Source organism: Mesoplodon bidens, assembly GCF_964165515.1.
Source record: "Mesoplodon bidens genome assembly, chromosome: 11".
Taxonomy (NCBI): domain Eukaryota; kingdom Metazoa; phylum Chordata; class Mammalia; order Artiodactyla; family Ziphiidae; genus Mesoplodon; species Mesoplodon bidens.
In genome coordinates, this window is record NC_138167.1 from 82,887,589 (window position 1) to 82,908,781 (window position 21,193).

The window sequence follows — 21,193 nt, forward strand, 5'->3', positions numbered from 1 at the left end:
TTTGAAAAAAGAGTAGAATCTTCAAAGATCTGCTCAATTAATGAGACATTACCTGAAACATGACTGTGAAAGATATATGCAGAGCTTAAGTAGAAGTCCAGTGTGGATGAATAGTCATTTAACTACATGAGCATTTCCATGTCTGTCAACTCAGAAATTATTAGATAACAGAAACCACTCAAGACTGTTAATGGAGATGAATGATCATGCCCTTCCTTTCCCCGCCAAGGACTCCACGTTCTAGATCAAAAACAGTGACAGGGGCATCCCCGGTGGCGCAGTGGTTGAGAATCCGCCTGCCGATGCAGGGGACACGGGTTCGTGCCCCGGTCCAGGAAGATCCCACATGCCGCGGAGCAGCTGGGCCCGTGAGCCATGGCCGCTGAGCCTGCACGTCCGGAGCCTGTGCTCCGCAATGGGAGAGGCCACAGCAGTGAGAGGCCCGCGTACCGCAAAAAAAAAAAAAAAAAAAAAACAGTGACAGGAAAGGAGCAATACAATGGGAAACAATCATTTAAAATCTTGGGTTTGTTTTTAATTTAAAGGAAAAATTCTATTGCTCTTGAAAATACAGTTTTAACCTCAGGCAGGAGATACCTACATGAAATATGAGTTGTCTTACTTGTTACAAGCATTCTCGCTTAGACTTTGGAAGATAGAATGTGGAACAGCTCCCTTTCAACCTTGAGCCCCAAATTTGGATTTACGTCATAATATTTCTCCAAGAATTCTGTTTTACTCCTGCTCCTTGTTGTACTCAGACTTTCATTTTAATAGGTTTCAAACAGATCTAGAGTAGAAGCTTTCCCTGCCCCTCACGGCCGTGTCATCCCATGCCAGCTGTTGAAGCTCTTTGCACTTCAATTTCCTTCTCCCAACTGGGTTGTAATGAGAATTACATAAGCTAAAGTATGTGGAGTGTTTAGCGCATTGCTTGTCATATAGTAAGCCCCCAAGAAATGAAAACTAGTATTGTGATAACTGTTGTCCTATAAGATAGACAGTGGGAAGTAATACTATAGAGTTTCTACTCTTTATTGACTAAAAATACCTTATGTCAAAGATAATTACTTCTTTAAAATCCACAGTACCTTAGGGACTAAAATGTAGTTTCCTTAACTCCATGTGCTGACTGAAGGGTCTGCTTATGAAACTGTTTCAATCTAGAATATATTCAGCCCTAACACCATTTGTACAGGATATATTTAAATAGATATGTGTATGTGTATATTCCACATCCTCAGACCACTAGTAGAAATGTCTAAAAATAAGAATGTATGGACTAACAAGCAGATAAAACAGGAAAGGAAATTAATTTGTCATTGAGTAAATTAGATACTTGTAACTGTCTTGTATAGCAACAGGCAACATTTTCAAAAAGATACTGTTATATAGCACTGACTTGAAACAGTATGTTATACAATGTACCTAACATATTCATTCATTCATTCGTTCATTCAATGGATATACATTGAGTGCCTACTATGTGCCAAGGGCTTAGGATGTGTTCAGGAACAAAACAAAGACCCCTGCACTCAAGGAGATTATATTCTAGCAGAGAAGACACACAATAAATACAAGTAATAAGTGAAATATATAGTATGTTAGAAGGTGATAAGTGCTTTTATCACCAAAACAAGTTAAGAAGGATCCAAGGTGCCAGAGATTTGGAATGAGGAGTGACAAGATGCAGTATTTTTTTAAATTTTCCCCCAGTTTTATTGAGAAATAATTGGCATATAGCATTGTATAAGTTTAAGGTGTACAACATAATCATTTAGTATATGTATAATGTTGAAATGATCACCACAGTAAGTTTAATTAACATCCATCACCTCACATAGTTACAGTTTTTTTCCTTGTGATGAGAACTTTTATGATGTACTCTCTTAGCAATTTTCACATATCCAGTATGGTATTAACTATAGTTATCATGTTGTACATTACAACCCCAAAACTTATTTATCTTGTAACTGGAAGTTTGTGGAGTTTTCTGTTTTTTTTTAACTTTAGTTGAAGCTAACAAGCAAACCAGTGATTCTCAAAGTGTGGTTGCGGGGCCATCAGCAACAGCATCACATGGGAAATGTGTTAGAAATGCAAATTCTCAGACTCCAGCCCAGACGAACTGAATCAAAAATTGTTTGGGTAGAGCCCAGAAATCTGAGTTTTCCAAGTCCTCCAGGTATTTCTGATGCAAGCTAAAGTTTGAGAAACACTGGTCTAGTTGAAGACCCCCCCAATTTTACTTACATTGGTTAAAACAAACCCAGTTTCTAATATGTAACTAACATTCAAGTATCTCCTATGTTCTGGTAGAGCAAATGGCTGGTCACTTTCATTAGAGTAACAAGTAGAAGATCTACAAGAATAGTGAAAGAAAACTTTGAAACATTGATTAGGGCTAGATTTTAGAGAGTCTTGTATGATATCCTAAAAATTTTAGTATTTATTCCCTAGGGTACTGGGAGCAATTGTAGTGATTTAATTAGGAAAGTTTCATATATTTCCAAGATATTTTACTGATATAATGTTCAGATTAATTTGAAAGCATTGCATATTATGCACTGCATTTTACTTTACTAATCAAATTTTAAATTCTGCAGCTTTACAAAATTGTAAGATGAGTAAATGTACAAAAGATTAAAACAGTGACTTTTTAAAAAAAGAAAAAGAGAAATAGAAAGGTTTATTGGCAGACTTGGAGTCAAGATAAATACCTTGTGTTTTGTTTTGTTTTGTTTTGTTACTGTTCTATGTTCAAGCTACTGCTCATATTCTTACAAAACATAAAAAGGTTGCCAGCTCTAACTATTTAAATCCTAGAGGGCTCATGGCTTCAGAGTTTTATAAAAAGAGCATGAAAGAGGAGATTATTTTAAAAGTTACCCCACTACTTATATAGCTCTTCTAGGGACTTGTGCCGAAAAGGCTTTATATGTTTTTGGTCCCCAAACTACAGTTCTATAAAAACATAAGCAAAATTTGAGAAGGTAGCTAAAACTAACAAAACACATAACTTTTAATTATTTTTTAGCCTGTGAAAATGTCAATAGAGACAATATTTTCCATATTATAGTATTTGATTTCCAAGGTCAGTAGACTTGACCAAAATTAGGACATTTTAAAAACTTATTCTTTCATTCTACAAATTCTTTTTTTTTTTTTTTGCGGTATGCGGGCCTCTCACTGTTGTGGCCTCTCCCATTGCGGAGCACAGGCTCCAGACGCGCAGGCTCAGTGGCCATGGCTCACGGGCCCAGCCGCTCCACGGCATGTGGGATCTTCCCAGACCGGGGCACGAACCTGCGTCCCCTGCATCGGCAGGCGGACTCTCAACCACTGCACCACCAGGGAAGCCCCTACAAATTCTTATTGAACACTACTGTGTTCTAATTCTTGGGAATTATAACAATGAGCAAGGGAGACACAGTGTTTTTAAAGAGCTTATGAGTGTGCGTGTGTGTATGTGCATATAAATGTATATATGTATGTATATATATATATGTGTGTGTGTGTGTGTGTGTGTGTATATAGGCAACTAGTGGTATATACGTGTGTGTGTTAGATCACACAAGTATGACCAGTATTGTTTAGAGAGTGTACAGGGCAGCTCATAGGAGGGGCAATGAACAAGAGTTAATTTTTTGACTTAAGGAGACCTGAAGTTTAATAGGAATCAACATAACATAGGTAGGAATATTCCCAGCAGAGAGAACAACCAGTGCTAAAAAGGAGCAGAAGGAAGAAAGACTATAGCATGTTCAAAGAACTGAAAAAATTTCAGAATGGTTATAGAGGCAAAAAAAGAGGGGGAGGACAATAAAGGAGTATGAGGATGAGAGAAATAGAGAAGATGGGTGGTTGGCTGGAGGTGCCCTCATCTTGGACGCCTCAGTCAGTGAGATGGCGTGGATTGAACTATCCACAAGTAGACGATAATCAGTCAATAGGTACCTTTAGTATAATTACCTGGACCCTACCAATTGATATTTATAGGCAATATCCAAGTGTCAGAAGACCAAAGGTATCAAAGCTATTTTAATGAAAACTCCATGAAGAGCACATTAATATATTTAAAAGAAAGAAGGAAAGAAAGAGAGAAAGACAGAAAGACAGAAAGAGAGAAAGAAAGAAAAAGAGAAAGAAGGAAGGAAGGGAGGAAGGAAGGAAGAAAACATTATAAGACAATTGTAACATACTTGTCTGGGTTAGTTTCTCAACCCCTTAAATTATCATAGAATTCCGCTGCATCTGGGGTACTGAAAGACTTCAAGCTAGAAACTACTACCAAGAATTCATATTGCTAATCACTCCTAGTTAAAAACATTTACACAATACTTGCACCAAGTAGGGGGATTACGAAAATAACTGGTACCAATTTAGTCCTTTTAGCATAATTTGTAGGAGGTGGATGGATTAGTATGGAAGATCTGTATTTCCTTTTTTCCTTTTCTAGACATACCCTTGATCCTGGGTAGGCTGCCTGAGGAAGGCGTATCTCCATTCACTTTATGACTATTCCAGCATATGTTTGGGGCAGAGATGCCTGTGTCCACTTCCCTAGCATGGGTTTTCTTACTGGCACCTTCTCCGAGAACACTATTCTGGTTCTTCCCTTCCCTTTTCCAAGCCAGGGGTAAATTCCACCACTTATTAGCACATTCAATTTTTTTCTCTTTCAAGTATTTCCCATACTATACTGTTTGATTGGCCATGTTTGGCAACATTTTCATTTTTATTTAGTAATATTTTCTTATCATTAACTCCCTCCTTAGCAGATGTGTCTCTATATCACCTTTAGAGTTACCAAGGCTGATAATAAAGTTTATGACAAATAGGTTAATGTACTTAACAGTTATTAAGTACCTACAGTACACCACATTTCACGCTAAGTGCTGATAGAAATATCGCTAGAGCTACAACTTTTCTGCCCATTGGGTCCCACTTTACTTTTATGAGGAAGGTAGTATCAAGAAAACAAATGGATATCTCTAAAAATTTAAACTATCTCAGTGTGTGGCTCCATCAACAGCATGTACAATGTTATTCAAAGTAACAATTTTATTATATTTACTCTACTGTGCTTACCAAGACAGAAAAGTAACCTGATACTCAGTGTGTGGTCCAAAGACCAGCTGCACTGGCATCATCCAGTTGCTGATTAGAAGTTGCAGAACCTCTCATCCCACCCCAGACCTACTGAATCAAACATGCACTTTACCAAAATTCTCAGGTTGTTGTATTATATTAAAGTTTGAGAATGCTGCAGAGTATTTTTCATCAAGGGTTAAATGCAGTTAACATTTACTCTACAGTTAATTTTTTTTTTTTTTTTTTTTTTTTTTTTTTTTTTTTTTGTGGTACGCGGGCCTCTCACTGTTGTGGCCTCTCCCATTGCGGAGCACAGGCTCCGGACGCGCAGGCTCAGCGGCCATGGCTCATGGGCCTAGCTGCTCCGCGGGATGTGGGATCCTCCTGGACCGGGGCACGAACCCGTGTCCCCTGCATCGGCAGGAGGACTCTCAACCACTGCGCCACCAGGGAAGCCCTACAGTTAATTTTTAAAAATTAGTTAGCCAGACTATATCCCACTATTCCCTTAGCATCCAAATTAACCAGAGTTTGCATCTCTGTTTGTATGCACATAGACTTAGATTTTTTAATTTTTTAAATGAATTACCTAGAGATTTATTGAGGAAAAAAATGGAAATCTCGATAAATGTGTTTCTGTGATATAGCATTTTCCAAAGGTTGATTCATGGAACACTATCTCCGAAAGATGTTAATAGGAACCAGATATGGGGAAATTTTTCTACAGCCTTCAAATTCAGGAAGTGGTGAATTAGTCAAAGGTTTCTTTTCTTTGGGATTTCTCAGAGCTTTTAATATGCTAGTGTTCATGATAAACCTCCTATAGAGCTCTGAAGTCTGTCTCCCAAATTTAATCAGAGAATGCTTTTCTTACAGAGCATCTTTTAGGACCAGCATTCTACAAAATGCACGGGAAATATTGCTATTGTCTTGTGGCCATATCTATATGAAGAGTCACTTACAAAGACATATCCTAGAAGATTCCTTCTGTATGTTTGTTCCTCATTTCCAAGTGCTAGAGCCTACAACTGTATATCAAGGAAATAATAAACTTTATATTTCTAACAGTGAAATAATTACAAACCTAATATTAAATAGGCCTGGACAATTACCGTCTATTGGATTATCAGCGATGATGTATCAAAACCCTTTTCACCCTTATTTCCTAGTTTATGTCTTCTCAGGAGTTGGAACTATTGAAAACCTGAAACAGCAGGTCAAAGTTTACTAGAAGTTTATAAATCATAGCTCAATTTAGCCAAAGAAGCACTTATTGGAAAAACATCTCCTCTATGGCAGGCACTGCAGTAAGCACTAGCTCTGTAAAGATGAAAAGGTCTTCCCTAAAGGATCTTACATTCTAGATGGGGAGAAATTTATAGTAACAGATCATTTCAATACACTGTGGTGATGGTAATGATATAATAGTAATTAGCTGACATTTATTGAGTGCCTACTCTTTTCTGTTCACTGTCCAAAGGGCTGTATATTTAGTAACTCACTTAACTTTCACAAAAGCACAAAAGTATTAATGTCCCCCCATCATATGAGGAAAATGCAATGAAAGTGATACACGAAGTGCCTCAAGGAGAGTGTGGGGATGGTGTGAGGGCAATTAAGGGGAGGATTCCTTAAAAAGATGCCTTTGATACTTTCTTGGTGGCTGTTTTTATTTTTTCCTTTTAAAGTGCCGAAATACAAAGTTTGTCCTACTTTCTAATTGATGATTGCCTTTGTTGCCTTTAACGAGATAATCTAGAAAAGGGAATGAATTGATGTTTATTCTTCCTCACAGAATCTATATACTATACACTGAATAGAATACTTGTCTGGGCACATTAATTCATTCAACAAATATTGGTGACATTATTCTTGGGACTCTATTCACAGTTAGGTAGCTAGTTCCCTGCCAAATAAGCCAAGGACTTATTGGCCCCATGGATGTTCTAGGCTATTTTTTTCCTCCTGACAAACATCATGCTAAATACTATGGTCCTTATGTGTACACTTTTAGTTAATGGCTGTAAGTTCACCAAAGCTGAATAAACAGGGCCCTGAACCAAATCTACTAGCCAATAGATTTATTCCTGTGAGAAATTAAATCATCTCTGTTCTCACTTCCTCTTTATTTTAACCTTAACTAGAGTCAACTGTGGGACCCAAACAATCAACTACATATTTTCATAGTCAAGAAATTACTTCTGAGGATTTTAGAGATGTTGGGTTTTTTTTGTTTTAAGACTAGTGGAGATCATTGAAACTGAATTTATTTCTACAACTCAGAAAAAAAAATTTGTTTCAAGGACAGTGCATTTAACGTCTATAAACACAAGGGACAATGTGAATCTCTCCAGCTGAACCTAGGTCTGAGAGCAGAATGGAGGCACAAACTGGTTGTTAAGATACATGAGAAATATAACTATCACTATGTACTGAGACACTTGGAGGAATACTGTCTCTTTGTTCTAAAAGAGAAGTCTCTTCTACACAGATGTAGAGAACAAACGTATGGACACCAAGGGGGGAAAGTGTGTGTGTGTGTGTGTGTGTGTGTGTGTGTGTGTGTGATGAACTGGGAGATTGGGATTGACATATATACACTAATGTGTATAAAATGGAAAACTAATAAAAACCTGCTGTATAAAAAAATAAATAAAGAGAAGCTTCTTCTAGAGTAGCTCACTTGAAATCTTTAAAGTCACTTATATGCCTTTAGTAGCCTATAACTTAAGTAGATTTTCCTATGGCAAGCATATTAAAAAGAGAATAATCCTACTGGACAGTGGCACGCTGGCTTTCTAGGGGGGAGAAAGCCCTGATTTGTAGCACTGGTCAATTTCTATGGTTTAAATATTCCCACCATGGGGACTTCCCCGGTGGTCCACGGTTAAGACTCCACATTCCCAATGCAGGGGACCCAGGTTCAATCCCTGGTCAGGGAACTAGGTCCTACATGCATGTCACAACTATGAGTTCACACGCTGCAACTAAAGATCCCATGTGCCACAACTGAAAGATCCTGCATGCTGCAACAAAGACCCCACACGTGGCAATGAAGATCCCACGTGCCGCAATTAAGACCCGGAGCAGCCAAATAAATAAATAATAAGTAAATATTATAAATAAATAAATAAATAAATAAATATTCCCGCCATGGCCTATTTCAAGCTACCATATATATATTTTTAATATCAGGAACTCAGACTCTAAACCAAAAGTGGGATGGTTTCTCTGCTTTGAACAAAGTCTGGCTTCCACTTTCACAGCCCCCTTATCTGATCTCAAGCACTGTTGCTATCTAGTCACTGGTTCCCAAACCTGTACGTGGACCAGAATTGCTTGGGAAAACTTGCTGAAATATGAAATCTCAGAGCCCTGCCCTAGATCTGCTGAATCAGAATCTCCAACAGGGATGGAGACAGAAGTCTGTATTTTATTTTAAAAAGCATCATTGGTGATTCTGACAGCCTTTTGGTCTCCAGGCTAGCATGTGAGAACCACTACACATACTATTCCTGTTTCTAGTGAGAACTCTGTTCACTTTCACCCTTGGATCAAAGATTTTGAGATAAGTTTCATCTATAACTTAATCCACTCCCTGAATTAGCCATATCTCTGGTGGAAAATCCTAAAGGATTACTACAACTCTGGCTAGACATGTTTTTCCTGACTCAATGATAGATATAAATGCTGGTAAGCATTCATTCAATTATCTTCTCCCACATAAGACTGTCTAACTCAGAACCTCTGCTTTTCTCCAAGAGAATTTCTGGAAGAATTCTAGGATGTCTGTTTTTCATGTAACAGTTTCAAAATAAATACCAAGCAATTCCATTCAGAGGACTCCCTTACTCATAGTCTACAGATTTATTTACCATAAGTACCTCATACTTTAAAGTGAATTATTATAATGAGATTGGAATTTATAATAAAATTAGCTTATCACTTCATTGACAATTTACTTTTACTTCCATATTTACATATTCCAGAACATAGCATTAAACTAGTATAAGTATGTTATGTTGGTATTTAAATAAATATTGAAGCTAGTACTTCATGAAGTCCCATCCTCCCCCGCTTCCCTATTCTTTTAACACCAAAGGATATGTTAAATGTTCAACGGGCGGGAATTGATTGGGTATGGAATATTGACAGCTAGTCCATGACATTTTTCTATAGAAAATTTCCCTTCCTTTAGTGGGACACGTGGATTGAAACAGATGTTTGAAGAAATGCTTTATAGAACAGAATTAGTTCTCTTTTTGAGAAATAGCCAGTTAGTTACTTTACAACAAAAGAATTGACTTTTATGTCAAGACATATTTTTAACTGTTGCATAGTCTCTTTCTACATCTAAAGAAAAATCAGCAAATGGAAAAGAAAATATCATTCATTCTCTGTCAGAGTAAACAACCTCTTGAAGAACTGACATGCCCTTCCTTCTTCCCTGGTGGGACAAAATAAATGTATTCAACTGCCTTTTAGCAGAGAGTGAATAAAAATAAACTTAGTCCCTCTGCCCTAAAACCTAAACCAAATGTTTACCAAGATACTGTCTGGTTACTTGGTTACCATTACCCTAAGTAGCAAGCTATCTCTGTAAAGAAAGAGTTCTATCGTCCATTCAAATCTCTCTTGTGTTCCTTCTTGCTTTTTATTTCTTCTTTCTTCTTTCTGGCTTAGATGAAAAGTGTTCAACTGATGGAAATACAAGTGCCTTGAGTGGGTGACTATCTTGCTGCAGACCATCTTTCCATCCTTCACAGTCTACTCAGATATCACCTTCTCAACATGGTCCCAAGAAGAATCACTGTCTCTCTCTGCTTGTACCTCTATTTAACAATTATTTCATTCTACCTTTAGCATGGTTATTCTTTACCTTCAAATTGTCTTTGAAGTAAAATTGTTAAATTAATCAAATCCAGAATACCTTATCACAATATCACCTTCCATTTTTCATTCTTGTGCCTGTATTCCAGTCCATCTCAGAATTGTTCCCCAAGGGTCACTGACATTTCTTCCAGTAGTAGCTCAGTGGGCTTTTTCTTTCAAATTGTAGTTTTAGCAAATCCACATGAATTCATCTTATGTCATATAAACAACATAGACATCTTTGTTTTATTTTGGAAGCAATTGTGAATGATTCCAGCATAGAACCAATATGAAGTAACTGTTTTTGAAAAGCAAACTTTAAATAGAACAGTGACTTGGCAATAAGAGTTGGGAAACTTTAATCTGAGTTTTAAAAAAATCTAGGATGTAAAACCAGAAGGTTAAGAAGTGAAAGAGCTAGGTAAAATACATATATCATTATGTAATAATCATACTAGGACTATCCTTTAAAAAGATTAAATAACATTAAAATTCACCACAAAAAGGAGACATTTTATGAACTGATGAATAATAAAAGTCAGTCAAATTTGGGAAGAGAAGTGGGAGAGGTCATGGAATTCTCTAAAATGTCTCCAGAACAGTTCACTGAATAAATAAATAATATGCTATTCTGCATTTGATGAGAAGAAGCATTAAATAATCAAGCAAATAATTATAAAATATCTAAACTCTCAGAAAGCCTAGACAAAACTAGATGGGGTATAAAGAAAGGAACTAGCATTTGTTGAGTGGCTATTATAGGTCAGACACTGTGCTGGGCAATTTACATAAGTTATCTCATTTAGCAATCTTTAAGAGTTAGGTGGTATCTTTTGTATTTTATAAATGAGGACACCAAGGCTTAAATTGACTACACAATTTGTCCAAGTTTACACAGCTGGTCAGAGGCAGAGATTTGAACCCAGATTTGTCTGACCCCAGACTTTGATCCAAAGACCTATAAAGATCCGAAGAACTTGATTCCATACTGTGACCTAACTGATGAAAACAAAATGAGTAAACAAAGGCAGAAATAATCGGAAATTATACACACACACACACACACACACACACACACACTTGCATTCTTGGATCTTAAGAGCTGTATTTATCTTAAGGAATCTTAGTATAAGAAAGGTGGAGGTAAATGGAGAGTGCTTCAAATAGACCAACAAAACAATCAGGAAAAGAGAGATACTAATGAATAAATATGAAAGAAGATAAATATTCTCAGATCAACTAGTAAACTGCTCAGGGAGAATACAACAACTTTTTACATATACTTGAAAGGTATAAGGGGACATAGGGAGGGGCAAAGAATAACTTAACTTACCTAGAACAAAGAGTCATAATTAGATATAATTGGATGAAAGTGAGGAAAGGAATTTCAGATTGATTAATGTGAAAAAAAATGTTTTGCTGCCAGTGAGAGGCATTTATGGGTGGGGAATGTCTCCCGCAGAGTTAGAATAAAGAACTTTTCTTACAAATAATAAATAATAATACTTGACTGAGTGTAGCATTAAATGTAGGAAGCAGTCTTGCACTCATGCAGGGAACAGTCTTGCACTGGGAAGATTCAGAATATTCTGTTCTGAAAAAAAAAAAAAAAAGAATATTCTGTTCTGTTTGACCTTTTCAGTTTTTTATGAATTTGTTGTGTTTGTTCTGTTTCTAATATCTTAGTGTTGCAATGCTATGATGCTAAGATACTAAAAACCTGTAAAAGAAATAGTATGAGCCTTTTAGGAGGTTCATCAAAACATAAAATCATTTCCTGGTTGTTGCTCATTGAGAGGCACATTCATTCAACAGAGATTAAGTTCTGAAAATGGGTCAGTCATGGTCCTAGGTTTTGGGGATACAGAGATGAAAAGACATGGCCCCTACCTTCTAGGCCTTCACAATGTACTATGGAGACAGCAATGAGGCGAAAAATCATAACAAAATTACATTGGAGGCCAGAAGACCATCAGTCATTAAGAAATATCCATTAACTGGCTATAATTAATCCATTTTTTAAAAACTCAACAAGGATTTACTCAGTGCCTATCATGTGGCAGCACTATCCTATTCACGGTATATACAACAAAAGAGTCCCTAACCCCATGGGAACAAACTATAAATAAATTTACCCAAGTAAATATGTAAATTAAAAACTGCATTAAGTATTAAGAAGAAAAGGGTACCATGACAGAATCTAGCAGAGGCTAACCCATCAGTTCCATGGAGATAAATGGAGTCAATAGGGATTCTTTCTCCAAAGGAAAAAGGAGTTAGAGATGACCCCAGTTTCTCACTAGATGCCTAGCTAGGAACTGGGCACCTGTGTGGTACCTGAGTGGCCTGGGAATATAGAAGTCTGTCTTCAACAAAAAAGATAATGGTGTATGATCAAACCAAATTCTCCAAAGCAAAATACAATGTCCAAAATTATACTAAAAAGTTTTCATAGTAAAATTTGTACACTCAAAAGTATTTTCTTCAATTTTAACTAAAGTAGCAACCCAGGAATATAAAATTGGCTATTTAGCTTGCTAAGATCTCTTAGATATACTCAGAAATAAATAGGAACTGGCTCAGTTACAACTAGTAAACAGGAAAAGAATGATACAGAAATCAAACTGAGGGTCTGAGCAGTGGTCACATAGTAAAGCATTAAAAATAAAGGGCATTGGGACTTCCCTGGCTGTCCATTGCTTAAGACTGTGTGCTTCCTACCAAACGTAAGGTAGATAGCTAGTGGGAAGCAGCCGCATAGCACAGGGAGATCAGCTCTGTGCTTGGTGACCGCCTGGAGGGGTGGGATAGGGAGGGTGGGAGGAAGACACAAAAGGGAGGGGATATGGGAACATATGTATATGTATAACTGACTAAATTTGTTATAAAGCAGAAAAAAAAAAAAAAAAGACTGTGTGCTTCCACTGCAGAGGGTACGGTTTGATCCCTGGTAGAGGAACTAAGATTCTGCATGCTGTGTGGTGTGGCCAAAAATAAGTAAATAAATAAAATTAAAATTCAGTGGGAATATATTCAAACAATTGAATTAAAAAAAATTTTTTAAAGGGCATGACTTTTGTATTTATTTGCATTACCCATTTAAAAGCTTATAGAAGACAGATAGGAAATACACTTAAATACCTTATATTTATTTTTAAAAGCATTCAACAGAGGCAAGAATGAATAGATCTCATGCATAAATGGATCTCTTTCTTTTGTGTGGGGTGTACAGTTCAGGAGACATTGCATTTCAGTAACTGATAGGCAAATCCTAATTTAGATTATTTTCTTATTAAATTTATTCTAGTGTAATTTTTTTTTTGAAATTAACACATACCTTGAATATTGTGGAACTAGCTATCTTTGAATACAATGTATATAACATTTAAAGGATGAATAGAAAGATGCTCCTTAGGAGAGTAAAGGGGTAAACCATATTGTCTTTGAGTAAAGTTCATTTACAGTTTTTTCTTTATTATTTGTAGCTATCCATCCACTAGAAAAAAAAAAAAACAGTTGACAGTAGAAAATAACGCCAAAAAAATGTAGAAGACTTCATTTTATCTAACATTTAACTTCACACTTAATATAGTAATGACAGTTCATACTGTCTCCTTCTGTTTGGAGCTACATCTCAAAGTCATCTTCTGTTCCTTCTAAGAACCTCGGCAGGAAGCTGGACAGCTTTCAAAATGGCTTTGATGTTAAAAATTCTCAGGCTTCCCTGGTGGTGCAGTGGTTGAGAGTCCGCCTGCCGATGCAGGGGACACGGGTTCATTCCCCGGTCCAGGAAGATCCCACATGCCACGGAGCGGCTGGGCCCGTGAGCCATGGCCGCTGAGCCTGTGCGTCTGGGGCCTGTGCTCCGCAACGGGAGAGGCCACAGCAGTGAGAGGCCCGCGTACCACAAAAAAGAAAAAAAAAAAAAAATTCTCCATCAGAAATTCTGTAGGGCCTTGGCCTTTGCAGGAGAAAACAATGTTGGGGGGTTGGGAGGCGCAGCTGAAGGAGTGGCCGCTGAGCAGTGGTGAAAGGGCTTGATGAGCAGTTTCTTTCCCAGCTGAGGGCCTTGAACTTTGAGTTCTGTTTTTAGAAAAGCTAAATCAGGAGCAAACACTTTCAGGGTATTTTGCTCTAAGTGTAGCTTTTACTAATAAAATGTCAAAAGCTAGAGCCATCAGGTAATACTAAGGAGTTCTGGCAATTTAAAAAAGGTGAGACGCTAAACTCAGCAGGCTGTCCCTGCTGCACACTTGACACTGTGGATCACTCTCTGAGTGAAAGATGTGCAGACACATAGAGCTCAAGTGAAGGTGGGAATAAAGATGAAAAGGCAGCAGTGGTCTCCTGTGACTCTACCACCAAATGCTTTAGCAACCCCATCAAAATAAAGGAAGCCATAACTCTTCCATTATGTTCCTGGCCATTTTGTACCCATGTTTACATGCTTATTATGTTCATGTAGATTGACAGCTGTGACTTTTGTCCTACATTCCATGGCAGGGTATCTCCCTATAAGCAGCAGGATCATAGATAATATGCTACTTTTTCTCAACATACTGTGATCCAAAAAATGAGAGTAATAGCCGATTAATTTTTTTTTTTTTAAGCAAAGAAAGGAACATGTAACAAGAGAGAACCTAATTCTATAGGATTTAGATTAGTCAGGAAAGCTGTTTGCCACCAATTCCTCACAGGTGCAAAGCAGGGAATTTCAGCCTATTTTGAAAGCCAGTTAGATCATTAATTTCCTTAAAAAACAACCCATATCTATAATGAGGCAGTTATTATTCTTTCCTCTGTGTTTCCATGCACCCTGGTCTACCTCTGTTTTAACATTTACTGTCCTGTAATTATTTATTTGCATATCTCTCTTCCCTGAAGAGATATGACTGTATTTATCTTTGTATCTTCAGCCCCTAGCATAATTCATGTTAACACTAAAGCTCAAGAACTCTTTGGTAAAGGTATAATGAATGAATGAATGAATGAATGATGGACATTTTAAAATCAATATGTTTCATCCAGATAACAATAATAGTTATTATCTAAGCATATGGTACCACTAAATGCCTGAAACATTGCTACACATATACACTATCTCATTTAGTCCTCACACAAACAACTCTATAGCCTACGTATTTTTACTCTTCCTTCATGAATGAGAAAACTGAGACTCGAGGGGGTTAATTTCAGTCATATAAGGAGTAAGCCTCATAACCAGAATTTGAACTCTTCTAGTCTGACTCCTAAGTCTGTGCCCTTACCAACTCTATTACATTGCCTTTGTTTTATTTTACGTCTTCCTAAGATATTACAGGTACTTTCCAGACAGCTGTATTTATTGTCAGCCTTTGCGATTGAAACAATTATTAGTTTAGAGCCTTACAGATACACAAGGTTATTTAAAAACGTGTTCAGCCATTGTTTCATTAATAGTTATGTTTACTAGGAGAAAAGCAGCTCATGTCCTCTTTTCTGTGCATGCTCCATGGAGGGACAATACTTCACAAAATAGATGTAATTACAAATATACATCTGTAATATATGTCTGTAAAATTTGTACAACATTTAGCAATTATCTAAATTCATTATTTGAAGGAAAATTGTTGTGAAATGTTTTGTAAAGTACCCATTTCCTCTATCTCATCTGTTCTGGAAGTTTTGTATTACTATGTTATGTTTTCTTATAACAGGACATACCAGTACAGAACATACTGTTTAAAATAAGGTGTTTTCATTATTAAAGAAATCTTGTGACAATAGTGAGGAATTAAAATGACATTTTTAATAATTTTGCTTTGCCAATATGATTATGTGAGAGCAGCCTAGGGCAAATTTTCTTTTGGGGGGTAGTGGTAATAATTACTCCAGTAATGATTTGCTACCTAGGTAGGCCACATAGTTTCTAAACATAACTGGTTACCAGGCAATTTTTGGCTGTCAAGAACAATTTACCACAGCTGAATAAACCATAAGTGGTAATGAAACAAATAATTAAGTTTAGAATAATAGTATATGATGTTAGTTCAATCTTTACTATTGGGTTTTATGTCTAACAAGGAGAAGACAGAGCTGAAGTCAAGGATTTATGTCACTGCAATTGGGTTCTAATTTGACGTTCATCATAATGAATGCATAAAAAGTAAGTGCTTGGGTTGCATTTTAGAATCAACAACTGGTAAGAAATATATGTTGGGGCTTCCCTGGTGGCGCCGTGGTTAAGAATACGCCTGCCAATGCAGGAGACATGGGTTCGAGCCCTGGTCCGGGAAGATGCCACATGCCATGGAGCAACTAAGCCCGTGTGCCACAACTACCAAGCCTGCGCTCTAGAGCCCGCGAGCCACAACTACTGAACCCGTGTGCCACAACTACTGAAAGCCACATGCCTAGAGCCCGTGCTCCGTAACAAGAGAAGCCACCACAATGAGAAGCCTGCGCACCACAACAAAGAGTAGCCCCCGCTCGCCACAACTAGAGAAAGCCTGTGCACAACAACAAAGACCCGCAGCCAAAAGTAATACATTAATAAAAAAAATTTTTTAAAAAGGAAATATATGCTGGAGGATCAGAACCTGAACCAGAATCTAAGAAGAACATTTTTCCCCCCAAGCAAGAAGAAAATATATGTGCATTTTGGAAGAAAATAAGAAATGTAGATTATGTGTGTCAGATATTTCCTGCTATACAAACTTCAAGAGATAGGTATGCAAGGCAAGCCTCCGTGTGCAGTCTGAAAAATTATGCCATGAAAGGTGTCAGGGCCTTCTGCCTGAAGCTAGTTCTGCATAGTTTCCAAATGGTATTTTTATCTTGTAATTATGTGAAAAGTCACATTGACAGAAATCCACTAGCAAGTGATAGAGTCACCTTCTGGCCATTCCTGAAATGTGTGTAGGTTTTAAAATATATGGCAGGGCTTCCCTTGTGACGCAGTGGTTGAGAATCCACCTGCCAACACAGGGGAAACGGGTTCGAGCCCTGGTCCAGGAAGATCCCACATGCCGCGGAGCAACTAAGCCCATGCGCCATAACTACTGAGCCTGTGCTCTAGAACCCACGAGCTACAACTACTGAAGCCTGTGCACCTAGAGCCAGTGCTCCGCAACAAGAGAAGCCACTGTGATGAGAAGCCCTCACACCACAACGAAGAGTGGCCCCTGCTCACCGCAGCTAGAGAAAGCCTGCTCGCAGCAATGAAGACCCAACGCAGCCAAAAATAAAATAAATAAATTTATTTTAAAAATAAATAAATAAAATAAAATACATGGCAGTACAGAGAGGTCAAATCCTAGAAAGGATTGGATCTTCTATTAGAGTAAAAGATAATGGTAGTGGTGGTGGAATACCATATAATAACAGATGAGAGTCCTACATTGTCTTTCTTCTGGCTCCCTGTCTGCTGTCAAGAACCAAGTTGACTTAACTGAGTGATACAATAACTATTGGTTTAGTCACCTCAAAATGATGAAATGTTTATACTGGATTATGGGATTTAATTTAAAGTCATAGCATTTTGATACATTCATGTTACATATTATATAATACCTCCAAATTATTTAATTAAAAACAAATGAAAAATCAAAAGTGCTTTGCTATCTTAAGAGAAAATGCCTAATGTTTTCATAATGAGGCCCAACCAAAAGAAAAAACATCTGGGGATTTAATGTGGAAATAGCAATCACCGTAACCGTATGAATTAAAATAAAACTGGTCTCCTGAGAAATTCAGTGTTTTAGAAGCAAAATATTTACTTCTCTCTTGCATTAGGTAAGTTTTTTTTAATCTTGTAATAATTATTCTTCTAAATTATGAATCTCTTTAAGGGCCAAGACTGTCTTATCCCTAGGAGTTTGTTCAGTATTTAGCACATAGTAGATGCTCATTAAATGTCTGTTGAGTAAGTGAACAGATAAATAAATGCTGCCTTAAACAAACACACACATTGTTATCCTTTCAAACAAAATCTATTATGGTGTTTTCCTCCTCTGCCCTTTGTAAATAGTTTTTTTTATCACTGCCTTTTAATTCAATTAAACAGTCTGTTTTAGAACAATAATCGAATAGAAAATAGGGAAAGATCAAGAAGACAGACTTCAAAGAAGAGGAATAAGAATAAAAACAAACAAAAACAGTCTTTTTTTGAGTAGCCATAATTTGCGATTTGCTAATTGCCTGTTAAGTGCTAGGGACATACATTATGTCTCATTTAACTCTCAGTACCACCTGGTAAAATAGAAATGCAGGGCTCATAAAGATAAACATTTAGCTAGGAGTTGAACCCAAGTCTACTGCCACTAAACCCTTCAGGGGATAGGTGAGTGAGACCCATGCTCACCTTCAAGGAATTTACATACCGGTTTGACAGAGAAAAGTAAACCTCTGACTGTCTGAAATGCAAAGTAGAAGTGACCAGAGCTATAAGAAGAAATGTTATTTTTAAAGCACTAGAGGGTTTCAAAGAAAGGATGAAATTATATTCAACTGTGCTGAAATAAGGAATGATTTCTAAAAGAAGGTAAACTTGTCCATCAGATGGGTGACTGGAATGGCTGCTTTGGTCTTCATACTTGGTGAGGTCGGAGAGGGCAGCAGAGGGAAGGGTGCTGCATCTCTTTTCTGAATCTCGCTGAATATCAGTTTTGAAGTTCTGTCTTTACAAGAAAGGTGCAAACAGAGCTGCTACCTTGTGCGCTTCCACTGCTCCAAATGGTTGAATCGCTTTGACCATACCCTTCCAGTGACAACTTTAGGGGTGACACTTGAATAGATCTTAAAGGACATGTAGAATTTTGAAAGATAAATATAGGAGAAAAGATTTCCCTATTGGAGTTAATAAAGGTACAGAAACAGGAAAGATTGGGGTTTCATTTAATTAGAATAAAGGCTATCTGCAAGAATTCATCCCATTCGATTAGAATAAGGGCTATAGGCAAGAGAGTAATGAAAAGTAAGACTGGAAAAGTGGGCTAGGACCATAGTATGAAGGATCTTAAATGTTTGATTAAGGGGCAGTTGTGTTTTGTACACTACAAATGCTTCGTAAACATTAGAATTATTAACTAACACATGTTGGTTGAGTAAGCAAATAAATGAATATTCCCAAGAAGATAATTTATACCTTTTGTTTAAAAAAAAAAAAAAAGGCAATATTCCATGCCCTACTGTAGTGGTTCTCAACCAAGGAGGGCATAAGGGAGGAGAGGAAGGGTGTGTTTCACACATGTAAGATGTAAAGAACTTTTGCAGACTTCTCACATTCCTGTTGGTTTGGGAACCACTGCGCAAATGATTATAGGCTTAACAAAATTAAAGAGATCTCAACAGAGTACTACACCATCAATACCTGCATTTCTTCAGCTCCTGTTCTCACAAGTCACCAACACCTTCCTGTTTGACAGCATTACTGTCCTATTATAACTCTTACGTGACTTACTCATTCTGTGTTGTCTTATGTTGTTAACAACTTGAAACTTTCTCATCCTTTGGTTTCTATAACAACACCTACTTGATTCTTTTCCCTCTCTATCTGGTTCTTATCTGCTTTACAAGTCACTGCTCCTCTAACTGCCTGGACCAGTGTTCCACCCTTGGTTGCCTTCTCACTCTATACACTGTCCCTGGGAAATCTCATCCAGCCCTCCTAGTTTCAATCCCCAACTGCTGACAACTGTCAACACTGTATTTGTGACCCCAACCTTCTCGTACACTTCAGATCATTATTTCCAGTTGAGTATTGTAACTTATTAGTGCATCCTTCAGACGTCTCAAACTTAATACGTCTAACCCTGAACTCACCCTCTTCTCCCTCCCTTCCCTATCTCCACCCCAACATGGATTCACCTATCCCAACCTGCTCTAGTCGTTCACTTTCATAAACTACAAACCTTAAAATCTTCCTCAGTTTCTGTTTGTCCCTCAACAATGCATTCTTCCTCCTCATCCAGATGGCCTCTGAACCCTATCAATTCAGTATTTTAAACAAAGGTACAGTACCAAACGTAAGATAGATAGATAGTGGGAAACAGCCGCACAGCACAGGGAGATCAGCTCGGTGCTTTGTGACCGCCTGGAGGGGTGGGATAGGGAGGGTGGGAGGGAGGGAGACGCAAGAGGGAAGGGATATGGGAACAGATGTATATGTATGACTGATTCACTTTGTTATAAAGCAGAAACTAATAAAAAAAAAAAAGGTTTGTCACATCCAACCTTTTCTCCCATTCCTTCATCTGCTGTCTTAGTGGAGTTCCTTGTTCTCTCTCATTTCTTTGGTTTCTCTGCCATCAGTCTCTCCCTACTGCAGTCTAGTTCACACAGTGACGCCACAGTAACTGTCAACATTAGATTATAACCATGTCATCATTCTGCTTTTTTAACACTTTACTTCCTATGATTCTTTATGCCCACAAGACAAACTTCAACTTCTTGGGTTAGGCCCTGCCTCAGTCTGGCTCCAAACCTAACTCTAAGGCTTTTTCTTCAGCCTCATCAGCTCCAACTGCTCTCCACTCAGTGTACACTCTAGACACACTAACCTTCTCACAGTCCCCAAATAGGCCCTTTCACATATGACCCCTACAGCCTGGAATGTCCTTCAGGTCAATTCCGTAAATTCTTATTTGGGCATCTACTATGTACCAGACTCTGTTCTGGGGCATAGAAAGCAAAAATAAGAAGATAAAGATCCTTCTGTCAGTGAGCTCAGAGTCCAGTAATAAGGGAGACAGGCACATAAATAATAATGCACTGTGATACACACAAAATAGAAATATATACAAAGAACAGAGGCAGCATAGAAGAGAGGGTGGTTAATTGTCTGGAAGGCGTGGGACAAGGAAGGGTAAATGTAAAGGCAATGCAGGCACAGCCAGGGGCACTGAGGCATGAAAGAGTTTCACGTTTCCAGGAAGCAGGAAGAGCTTCCACATATAATGCAGAAACATAAAATGCAATGAGGATGAACCATACACTTAAAAATGGTTAAGATGGTAAATTTTATGGTATGTGTTTTCTACCATAATTAAAAACTTTTTAAAATTATTTAAAAGAAATGCAACGGGGAGAGAATCTAAAGACAGGCTGAAATAAGCAACTGCCTATCTTCCCCTCCTTTTCACCTTGCAAACTCCTATTCATCTTTTAGGATCAACTCACATGTCTAAATGACCCCTCCTTTGTGGATCCTATGTGAGACCCTCAGCCTGTGCACCCCTCCTCTGTGCTC

General features: G+C 37.7%; 1 protein-coding gene across 3 annotated transcripts in view; it reads left to right on the forward strand.

Moving 5' to 3' along the window:
- Positions 1-21,193, forward strand: part of NTN4 (netrin 4) — a 112,403-nt gene that overhangs the window by 70,362 nt on the left and 20,848 nt on the right. The gene's annotated exons all lie outside the window — the stretch shown is intronic.